Here is a 12,643-nt window from a genome sequence, read left to right on the forward strand (position 1 = left end):
AAGGTATGTCTATTTCATTTCAATGTAATTTGTTAGCCTCCTCTCTAAATACCACCAAAGTTTGGGTTGTGATGACTGAGAGTGAAGCTGTTGGAAAATATTGGACTAGTTCTAGGAACAATGAATGCTAGCTAACTTAAGAATTTTTAATCTTATGTGACAGAGATACCAAGGGAAGAGATTAAGTTTCAAATAAATGTTGTTAGGACAACTTTTAATACAAGAGGAAAATATTTATTGATCATGCAAATCTTTGTGTTCAATAACTATATTCTCTCGAACCCACAACCTTTAAAAAATCCTTGAACCAATTAGTTATAACTTATGAGATTTCAATTAACATTTTTTCCAGATCATGTGTTGATGCCAAGTTATGTTTGTCTTTTAGAAGAACACCTGCACATTAGCATCATTATCTGAACAACTAACCATCCACCCCCTTCCATATTTTACCATCACATTAAGTATAATATATTAAGTTGATTTTTTTCTAACTCATAAAATGATCCTGCACATTGCGCGGGTTAAATGCATGTGAGAGTGCATAAGGTCTTGCCACGTGGCGCTCTAATATTGCATTTAGTTTTTTTTATCTCTTTTCATTAAGTTTTTTTTACTGTTATCAAATAGATTATAGTAACTTCTTTTTACTATTATGTAAAAAGTGCATGCGGTTCTGCCACATGGTACTCTAATGTTGCATTTAGCCGTTTTTATCTCTTTTCATTAATTTTTTTTTTTTTTTACCCAACAGATTATAGTAACTTATTTTTACTATTATATAAGTGTAGCATTTTTTTTTTTTTTTTTTTTTTTTTTTTTTTTACTGTTACCCAATAGCTCATAGTAACTTCTTTTTACTATTATATAAAATATGGGCTATTCTTGAAAATTAGACCAAAATTTATTCTCACAAAATGGACTACCTTTTAAAAGTAGACCAAACCTTATGAAAAACTTAAGTTCAGTTATTACCTTACATATTATGACCTAAGTTTAATCCTTCCCATGTGTAAATCAAAGCAAAAACTCTTACCCACTTACAAACTCTCTTCCTCCTCCCCCACATATAGATGATACTTCTAGAAAACCTCCTTTTCATGAAATCATGTCTTCATTTTTCCCCAATTTCAATTCAATATGCTTTTGTCTATTAATAATGTTCTACGCAAATTACACAGACAAATTATCTACCATCGACCAGTGCAACAAAAATGTATATAAATCTTGAGATCCCTAAGGTTGCTGAAATAATTGGCAAATGTATATTTCTAAAATTTATAATAACAAAAAATTCTTATAAACAGTATATACTATCTCACAAAATGCCATTATCTTAATATTTTCTTTAAAAAAATTCAATGACAAGAATGGTAAAAAACATGATCCTATACAAGAAATACTAACAATACATGCAAAACAATTTTCATATGAGGATTTATCTTTAAATAATATGAAGACAATAGTAAAGATAAAATGCATTGAATGACATCCTATGAAATAGGTTTGTTAATCATTTCAAATTATTCGCATCGTTTACGTAAAAAATAATCATATTATTTACATTAAAAAATAATACATATTAATTTCAAAGTTCATTGCAGTATGTGAACTGCTAGGGTATTGCAAAAATAAGTAACATTAATACAACAATGTATTGGATTTTCAAAATATGAATTTAATAATAAGTTATTGGGTGACGTAATATGTTTTAGAGTTACATCAGGTGTAACTTGAGCCTAACCCAATATTTCTTAATTCGATGTGAATTTTGAAAAATATACAGTTGATTATATTATCTTCATATATTTTTCATGCTTACGAAATTTCAAAGTGGTCAAAGATTAATAGGCATGTCATCAATCAATTGTCCAAGTTCAAGTTTTTGTAGTTCAAAATAATGCATAAAAGATGTGTTTAAAGATTAAATAGTAAATTACAACCAATTGGCATGAAAATTAGCATGCATGTTAAGGACATATAGAAAATGTAATCCAACAGTTGGATTTTCAATATATGAATTCAACAATAAGTTATTGGTTAATGTAACAGTTTTTAGAATTACGTCAGGTGTAATTGAAACCCAACCTTATATTTCTTAATTCGATATGAATTTTGATAAATCTACCGTTAGATTAGATTATCTTCATATATTTTTCTTGCTTACAAAATTTCAAGGTGATCAAAGATTAATAGGCATGTGATCAATTAATTATCTAAATTCAAGCTTTTATAGTTTAAAATAACGCATAAAAGATGAGTTTAAAGATCAAATGGTGAATTACATCTGATTGGCAAGAAAATTGGCATGCATGTTAAGACCATATAAAACATGTAATCCAATGGTTGAATTTTCAAAATATGAATTCAACAATAAGTTATTGCATTATTATTGAGAAGAGTGAATATTTTATTGAAATATCTTGTAAAATAGCTTGCATAGGACCCCGGCCTCAAACGGATTATTATTGAAAGTGATTCGTAAACTGTGGTCAGCTCGATTTGTGATCAAAGCTTGGTACCGAGTAGCATCCAACATGTAATAGAAGGCATTGGAGTGGATCTTCGATGTTTTGAAGCGTGGAATGTGTCTCGAAGCGTGGAATGTGTCTCACATTTGTAGGGAATCAAACTCTGCAGCGCATATTTTGGCAAGAAATGCCAAGTTTGTAATAGATAGGGTCATTTGGGTGGAAGATATCCCGCCTATAGTTTCTGCATAAGTGCAGCATGATGTAATCTGTATGAAGTCCTTTTCAATTTAATGAATTTTAAGTTGAGAATCAAAAAAAAAAGGAGAAGCAGCGAGGGAGGGAATTGTTCGTTTGAAGAATGGCAATGGAGTTTTGCCATTGGCTACTAAAAGGAACGAAACCCTAGCAGTGGTTGGACCACATGCTAATGCTTCCATTACCATGATTGGAAAGTATGCATTTGCCACATATAATAAAGGTTCTCCATGTCGATACAGTACTACACTTAATGGCTTCTCCAGTTATGGAAGTGTGAACTATGCAGCAGGATGCTCCAATGTTAAATGTGCTGATGGGAAGTTGATAGGCACAGCTGTGGAAGCCACCAAAATAGCAAATGCCACCATAATTGTTGTGGGGATAGATTTATCAATTGAGGCAAAGAGCCTTGACAGGTTGGATATCCTCCTTCCTGGAAAACAAATTGATCTTATCAACCAAGTTGTTGATGCTGCCAAAGGCCAAGTAGTTCTTGTAATTAGGGGTAGCAATTTTTATCCATATCCATGAACCTACCCATTACCCACCTTATTTGGATAAGTCTTAACCCAACCCATTTCAATATTTGGGTTAAATGGGTAAAGACCCATTTGGTTATTTAATTAGATGGGTCTAAATGGATAATCTCACTAATACCCACTAAACCCATCTAAAATTTAAATAAACAACATAAAATCTAAATTTTTAGAAAATGACTAAAATACTCCTAAAACTTAAAAAATGACCAAAATACTACCAAAACCAAAAAAATGACCAAAATACCCCTAAAACCCAAAAAATGACCAAAATACCCCCCAAAACCTAAAAATTACCAAAATACCCCCAAAATCCAAAAGATGACCAAAATACCCCTAAAACCTAAAAATTACTAAAATACCATCAAAACCCAAAAACTGACCAAAATACCCTCGAAATCTAAAAATGACCAAAATACTTCCAAAACCCAAAAAATAACCAAAATACCCCTGAAACCCAAAAAAATGACCAAAATATTCCCAAAACCCAAAAAATGACCAAAATACCTCTGAAACCCAAAAAATAACCAAAATACCCCTAAAACCTAAAAATGACCAAAATACCTCCAAAATCCAAAAAATGACAAAAATACCCTCGAAACCCAAAAAAATGACCAAAATTCCCCCAAAACCCAAAAAATGACCAAAATACCCCCAAAACCCACAAAATGACCAAATACCTCCAAAATCTCTAAAATGAGCAAAATACCCCCCCAAAACCTCTCAAATGTCCAAAATATTCCCAAAACCCAAAAATTGACCAAAATACCCTCAAAACCCAAAAAATGACCAAAATACCCCCAAAATGAGAAAAATACCTCCAAAACCTCTAAAATGAGCAAAATACCCCCCCTCCAAACCGCTAAAATGTACAAAATATCCCCAAAATCCAAAAATTACCAAAATACCCTAAAAACCCAAAAAATGACCAAAATGCTTCCTAAACCTAAAAAATGACCAAAATACCCCCTAAACCTTAAAAATGACTGAAATACCTTTAAAACCTTAAAATTACCAAAAATACCCCTGAAACCTAAAAAATGACCAAAATACCTCTGAAACCTGTAAAATGATTAAAATACCCCAAGACCTAAAAAATGACTAAAATAACCCCAAAACCTATTACAATGACCAAAATACCCCAAAAACCTAAAAAAATGATCAAAATACTCCCAAAACCTAACAATTACCAAAATACACCCTAAACCTAAAAAATTACCAAAATACACCCTAAACCTAAAAAATTACCAAAATACTCCCTAAACCTAAAAAATGACCGAAATACCTCTAAAACCTAAAAAATAATTGAAATACCCCAGAAACCTAAAAAAATTACCCAAATACCCTGAAAACTAAAAAATGATCGAAATACCCCCAAAAACCTAAAAAAATGACCAAAATAATCCCAAAACCTAAAAAAATGATCGATAAAAAACCCCTGAAACCCAAATTATGACCAAAATGGCCCTAAACAGGTAAGATGACCAAAATACACCTGAAACATCTAAAATTACCGAAATAGAGGTTTCAGGGTATTTTGGATGTTTCAAGGATATTTTTGACAAATTAAAGGTTCTAAGAGTCTTTCATTCATTTTATAGGTTTCGAGGGAACTTCGGTAATTTTTTAGGTTTTAGGGTTATTTTCATTATCTTCTAGATTCTAAGGATATTTTAGCCATTTTTTAGGTTATGAGGGCATTTCTGTTATCTTTTAGTTTTAGGGTTATTTCGGTAAATTTCTATGGTTCAGAAGTATTTTGGTAATTTTTAGGTTTTGGGGCATTTCGGTAATTTTTTAGGTTTCGGTGGTATTTTGGTCATTTTTAGGTTTCGAGGGTATTTCGGTCATTTTTCGGGTTTCAAGGGTATTTGGTATTTTTTGAGGTTTTGGGGGTATTTTGCTCATTTTTTAGGTTTCGAGGGTATTTTGGTAATTTTTAGGTTTTGGGGGTATTTTGATAATTTTTAGGTTTCGGGGTATTTTGGTCATTTTTTGGGTTTCGAGGGTATTTTGGCCATTTTTTGGGTTTCAAGGGTATTTTGGCTATTTTTTGGGTTTTGGAAGTATTTTGTTTTTACGTTTCAGGGGTATTTTGGTAATTTTTTGGGTTTCGGAGGTATTTTGGTCATTTTTTTGGGTTTTGAGGGTATTTTGGTCTTTTTTGGGTTTTGGGGGGTATTTTGGTCATTTTTGGGTTTTGGGGGGTATTTTGGTCATTTTTAGGTTTTGGAGGTATTTTGGTCATTTTTTAGGTTTTGGGGGGTATTTTGGTAATTTTAAGGTTTCAAGGGTATTTTGGTCATTTTCTGAGTTTTGGGGGGTATTTCGGTTATTTTAGTGGTTTTTAAGCATATTTGGTGATTTTAGAGATATCAGGGGTATTTTGGTCATTTTAGAGGTTTCATAGGTATTTTGGTATAATTTTAGAGATTTTTGGGATAATTTTGGATGTCCAAGGGTATATTGGTAATTTTGGAAGTTTAGGGGTATTTGCATCATTTTAGGTATTTATGGGTGTTTTGGAGGTCAAAAGGGTATTCAAGTAGTTTTAGAGGTATTTGGGTCATATTGAGTTAAATGGGTAGAATACTAATTAAATGGGTTAGATTGGTAATGGATAATTAATTTATATATAAACGGATCATAAATGGATAAATGGATAATTATACACCTAACCCATCTATGACCCAACCCGTCCATTTGCCACCCCTACTTGTAATCAAGTCGGCTGGAGGTGTTGATATCTCCTTTGCCAAGAGTAACCCCAAAATCCATGCCATCTTGTGGGCTGGATATCCTGGAGCAGAAGGTGGTCAAGCCATTGCAGATGCTGTTTTTGGAAAATACAATCCAGGTAACATCTAATTTGATTCCTTGCACCAATGCAAATCTTTTATCTCTAAGATTTTGCATCATTATTTACACCTTATTTTCTATGTTTTTCAGGAGGAAGATTACCTCTTAACTTGGTATCAAGCTGATTATGTTGACAAGGTACCCCTAACATCCTTGCAATTAAGGCCAGATGATAGCAAAGGCTACCCAGGTCGAACATATAAATTCTACGATGCCCCTACTGTCTTCCCTTATGGTTATGGCCTCAGCTACACAAAATTCATCTATACACTAAAAGCCGCGCCATCAAAACTGCTGACAAAATTAAGCAAATTTCAACACTGCCGTGACCTACCATATAAAAATGGAACCATCAAGCCTAGCTGCCCAGCAATTTTAAAAGATGACTTGAGATGTCATAAAAAAAAATGTGGGTAACAGAGATGGAGATGAAATTGTGTTGATTTACTCACAGCCCCCACTTGGTATTCTTGTAACTCATATTAAGCAGTTGATTAAGCTCCAAAGGGTTTCTGTTGCAGCTATGGCGAGTAAGCTGATTCATTTTGCCATAAATATTTGCCTGGGGTTGGGCATTGTAGACTCCAATGGTAATGCTGTCTTGCCATCTGGTTCCCACACAATCATCGTCGGTGATCATCAAATTGTACATCCCATTCAGTTAACATATTATTAGAGGTGTGAGGAATGAGACTTTAATTGAATAAATATTGTTGTAAAGTCAATTTTCTTCAAGACTTTCATATATTGAATAAGATTGTTTTAAACTTTTAACACAGCTTCTTTCCCTTCATTACTCCTTGTGGTTTGGGTTTTACTAATGCGTGTTGACTCTATGCATTTGCGCAAATAATGTGAATGATTTGTTAAAAGACCCAACATAGCCTTTTTTTTCTTCTCAAAAAAATAAAGGACCCAACAAAGACACCGTACCAAAAAGGCCCCAACATCGCCTATCCAACAAAAAACATAACAGAACAAAAACCAAGAGTTGAGAGTACTTCACAAACAACAAAAAACCTTAAGTTTTAGATATTACACTAAACCCATCTTCACATCATGTGGTGTAGAAAAGTACAGTCCCAAAAAAGGCTAAGCTCAATTTGATTTTTTCCATGCTTGGCCAAACGATCAGCATGTCCATTGGCCTCCATATGTTATTTGCACCTCCCACTGCCAGGTTAGTAATGACCTGCTATCCAAGAGTAAGTTAGTAAAATACAAAGAACTTGTCAAATAAAAGAAATTCCTTGAAAGAAACTTGAGCCCAGAGTAGTATGATCTTCATATAGATGCTATTAACTCTGAAATTTACCAAGGTCGGTAATTGCAGCTTCAAAACAGTTGAATGAAAAATATAATTGCTGACTAAGAAACAGTAAAAAAGTACAACGGGGTAAGAAGATATGCTATGCAATTATGGCTTGCTAACCTTCAGTTAGCTCCATCTCCTTTAGTCCTCCTCCTCATCAACTAGAGTATACCATGCTGGCCTTCGCTTCGAGTTGCTCAGCCTATAAAAGTTTAACAGAACTCCTTCATCATGCCCTAGTCTATAAAATCATGGCATTATATGGTAGTACTTGTTTACCTTGAGGTGACTCTTTAGACTCAAAAGTGAGAGACCAATATTACGACCTTGAAAGGTCGGTTTTACACCGGCAAAAAAATTAAAACAATCGGATCCATTTCCATTTTCCTGTAACAAGGAAGAAGGGTTCATCAAAATCCATATAACTGCAAAATAATATGGAGTATATTAAGAAAAAAAAAAAAAAAACAGATTATTTATATATATATATATATATATATATAAAGAAAAGAAAAAAAAAGTATTACTACTTACGTTTATGACAATCCAAGGAAAGTCAAATAGAACTTCCTTCATTGGCAGCAAATTTTTACACTCAATCTTCATAATCCTCATCTTGTCACCCTTAGTTTCATGTCCATTCAACAAATTTAAGATTCTCATCATGCCAATATTTTTACATTGACACTGCAAATAAAATAGAAACATTTATTGCTTTGGAAAACCTTGGAGTAATGTAAGAGTTCTCTAGATATGGAAAGGCAGGGCAGAAAGTAAGAAATATTGGAATGATTTTCAAAATCCATACTAAGTCCTAAACAGACAAGTTTCTAAATTCAAATTGGTAAATTCAATTAATAATCTTCAAAATCATCATGTCCAAAGCTTAACACACAACACAATACCAACTGATTCTCAAAAAATAAAATAAAATAAAATAGACACAATACCAACTAGATTTAGACAAACATGAATACTACCTTATGAAGGACATGAATGTTCCGTTCGCCCCCTGATTCCTTTACTCTGTCCATTGAAAAAGAATACATCCTTGTTTCTACGCGGCACTTCGCGCACTCAAATTTCATTCGGTAAGCATTGCTGGGGTTCCACCCCCCAGCTGGTACTAACTTTATTCCTCCAACGATTCCCTCCACTTCGAGTAAGAGTTCAAACTTTTTAAACGCTTTTGCCATCTGCACAAATGCCTACTACCTAAGCACCCAGGTTACCATGTCACCAACCAAAAAAAAAAAAAAAAAAAATGAGTATACAAATTAAGAAATGAAGTATAAATATAAAGACCGAACTTAATCCTATATAAAAATTTTAATTGCCACTAACATAGTAACGAAAGAGGGTAAGGTTTTGCTACAAGTGGAAGCAAATTAACTTAGCTACAAGTACACAATTGTTCTTATTTTTAGGTGAATAATTTACTTTTAGAGCCACAAACAAAGCACCTGGAACTTGAATGGCATTTGGATATAAGCTATGTAAACATGGCAGTACTTAAGGGCTTGTACACATGCAAATGCCCCACCTTTCTTGGCACTCTGATTTTGTTAAGCAATAAACTAATTACTAGGTTCGAGAAATAAAAATTAGTTTTCACCAACTAAAACATGATAATACTTCTACAACGAATTTACACCACAGAATTCCAAGAAAGGAAAACAAAACAAAATGCAGAGAAAGTAAACGACTTTATTCTAAATAACATAGAAAAACTACCTAATCCCTAATAGGTACCACTCTTGTCCATGATCTTGGCAACTCTATACTCTTGTTTATTTTCAGTCGCTAAAATTTGGCATGGACACATTGTTACTGGTTATGCTAACCGATTATAGCTAATGACATCTAAGAGTTGCAAACATAAACATTTCTTGAACAGAAAAAATATGAGAGTTCTCTGATTTTGTTAAGCAATAAACTAATAACTAAGTTCGAGAAAAAAAAATTGGTCAACTAAAACATGATAATACTTTGGCTCTTACAGAATTCCAAGAAAGGAAAACAAAACAAAATGCAGAGAAAGTAAACGACTTTATTCTAAATAACATAGAAAATCTCCCTAATCTCTAACAGGTACGAATCTTGTCCATGATCTTTGGACTTTTTAAGCAACTCTATACTCTTGTTTATTTTCAGTCGCTTTGAAGCAACTGCAGGCAATGTAGTGCCATACAGTCATTGGTACCGGATATGCTAAGAGATTATAGCTAATGGGGTTTAGCGAGCAAGAACCTTTCTTGAACAGAAAAAAATGAGACCATTAACTAAATCGTAAAAGACAGAAACAGAGATCTTGAAAGGGAAAAAATGAAGGTACCGGGTTGGTAGCCTCGAGAATAAAAACAAGAAAACCAGCTGAGATTCCGTCAATGGCGTAAAACCTGTTGGATGTGTGCGTACAATATATGATGCAATAACTGGTCTCTTCTTTTATATATAAAGCAGAGAGCGGGAAATATCAGAAAAATGAAGAGTGTATTTCATTAATTAACAAAGTAAGAGTACAATGCTTTATATTAGGGGCAAAATGGCCCATCAATCATCAATATATTACTAAAAGCTGAAGCGTGGCATTTATAATTGTTGAGCTCCTGTTGCGCCACCTCATCACCACATCATTCGCCACATAATTAATATTTATTTCTATTTTTTTACATATATATATATATATATAGATAGATTATTGACTTTACATATTCATCTTTGTCGGTTTTAACATCTATATAAAATTAATATTTATTCTTTTTTTTTTTACAAATATATATATATATATATATAAATAGATTATTGACTTTACATATTCATCTTTGTCGATTTTAACATCTATATATATTTCTTTTTTATTTCCAATTTTCCTATAATTTTTTTTTTACATTCACTTATTTTTTTAAATATTTACATTTTCTTCAACCTTTCTTCTTCTCTCATATTTTCATCTCCCCACTATCCTCTACTTTAATATTGCTATTCATCATTCTCTTCATCTTCCTTTATTTATCTCTTCTTATCTCTTCCCTCTTACTATAAATTTGTCACTCTTTTCCATTCTTTGCATAGTTTTCTCTCACAAAAAGGTTTTCTCTCTCTCTCTCTCTCAATGTTTTGGTGGATTTTTATTTTTTATTGCATCTCCGCTTTAGGTTGATAAAATTTTGTATTTTTAAGAACTCTAATTTATGTTGATACGATTTAGTTTTGTGTTTTAAGTTATTATTATTATTATTATTATTTTTCTTTTTGATTGTTAAATTTTATCCAATTACATTATAAAAAATTAAAGATAGTAGAAGCATTTATAGCTACTGAGCTCCTGTTGCGCCACCACATCACTACGTCATTCGCCACATAATTAATATTTATTCCTATTTTTTTTTACAAATATATATATATATATATTATTGACTTTACATATTCATCTTTGTCGGTTTTAACATCTATATATAATTAATATTTATTCCTTTTTTTTACAAATATATATATATATATATAAATAAATTATTGACTTTACATATTCATCTTTGTCGATTTTAACATCTATATATATATATATATATATATTTTATTTCCAATTTTCCTATAATTTTTTTTTACATTCACTTATTTTTTTAAATATTTACATTTTCTTCAACCTTTCTTCTTCCCTCACCTTTTCATCTCCCCACTACCCTCTACTTTAATATTACTATTCATCCTTCTCTTCTTCTTCCTTTATTTGTCTCTTCTTATCTCTTTCCTCTTACTATAAATTTGTCACTCTTTTCCATTCTTTGCATAGTTTTCTCTCACAAAAAGGTTTTCTCTCTCTCTCTCTCTCTCTCTCTCTCTCTCTCTCAATGTTTTGGTGGATTTTTATTTTTTATTGCATCTCCGCTTTAGATTGATAAAATTTTGTATTTTTAAGAACTCTAATTAATTATGTTCATACGATTTAGTTTTGTGTTTTAAGTTATTATTATTATTATTTTGCTCTTTGATTGTTAAATTTTATCCGATTACGTTATAAAAAATTAAAGATAGTAGATAAAAATAAAATAGTATTCCATTACATAGCATAATTTGGATAATTTAGTGTTTATTGTTATATCTTTTAATTTTTATTATTTTTTTCTTCTCTTCCATTTTAATCAATATTGAAATTCAACCACATCCTCCTTATCATTAAATTATTTATATTTTCTCTCTCTTTTTGTTTTAAAAAATAAAAATGTAATATTTTACTTAAATTCAAATAAAAGAAAATTGTGCTCATCAAATTGTACTCATTTTTTTTAGCATTTACACTTTCTTCAACCTTTCTCATTCTCTTTACCTTTTCATCTCCCCAAAAATTCTACCTTGATATCACTCTTCCTCTTTCCTTTTATCTTCCTTTATTTTTTTTTTTTTTTATATTATCATCCTCTTAGTATAAATTTATCATTCACTCTTCTATTCTTTACATAATTTTATCTCACAGAAAAGTGGGTATTTCCCACTCTTTCTCCCTCAATTTTTTGGTAGATTTTTATTTTTATTTTTCTTGCATCTCTATTTTAGCCTGATAAAATTTTGTTTTCTTTAGAGCTCTATTTTGGTTTATGGGATTTAGCTTTGTGTTTTAAGTTTTTTTATTTATTTTTTATGTCTTTGATTGTTAAATATTATCATATTTCATTATAAATAATTAAAAATAGTATATAAGAATGTACTATTATTATATTACATAGAATTATTTGGATAAGTTAGTGTTTATTGTTATGTATTTTATTTTTATTTTTTTTCTCATATCATTTTATTTAACATTTAAATTCAACCACATCCCCCATATATATCATTAAATTATTTATATTTCCACTCCTTTTTTATTTTTAAAATTTTTAAATATAATATTTTGCCTAAATTAAATAAATAAAATTGTCCACATTAAGTGGAGTAATGATAGGGAAACACTCATTCTCACACCCAATGCATCAAAGGAAGAATGAAATACAAAACAAATCAAGTTAGAAACACTAAATTATAAAATAAAATAAAATAAAATAAAATAACTAATAATGCATATTTAATGTCATAGAATCATCATCAAATTTTGAAAAACAATAGGTTGCCAATGGAGAGAGAGAGAGAACGAGAGAGAGAGAGAGGAGATGAGAAAGAGAGAGAAGAGAGAGAGAGAGACGAGAGAGAGAGATGGTATAGAAAAAAAC

General features: G+C 31.2%; 1 pseudogene; it reads left to right on the forward strand.

The window, feature by feature from the left end:
* The first annotated feature begins 2,658 nt into the window (after positions 1 to 2,658).
* On the forward strand, positions 2,659 to 6,803 carry LOC115970614 (annotated as a pseudogene).
* Positions 6,804 to 12,643: the final 5,840 nt, after the last annotated feature.

The sequence above is a fragment of the Quercus lobata genome, chromosome 12 (assembly GCF_001633185.2).
Source record: "Quercus lobata isolate SW786 chromosome 12, ValleyOak3.0 Primary Assembly, whole genome shotgun sequence".
Classification (NCBI taxonomy): Eukaryota; Viridiplantae; Streptophyta; class Magnoliopsida; order Fagales; family Fagaceae; genus Quercus; species Quercus lobata.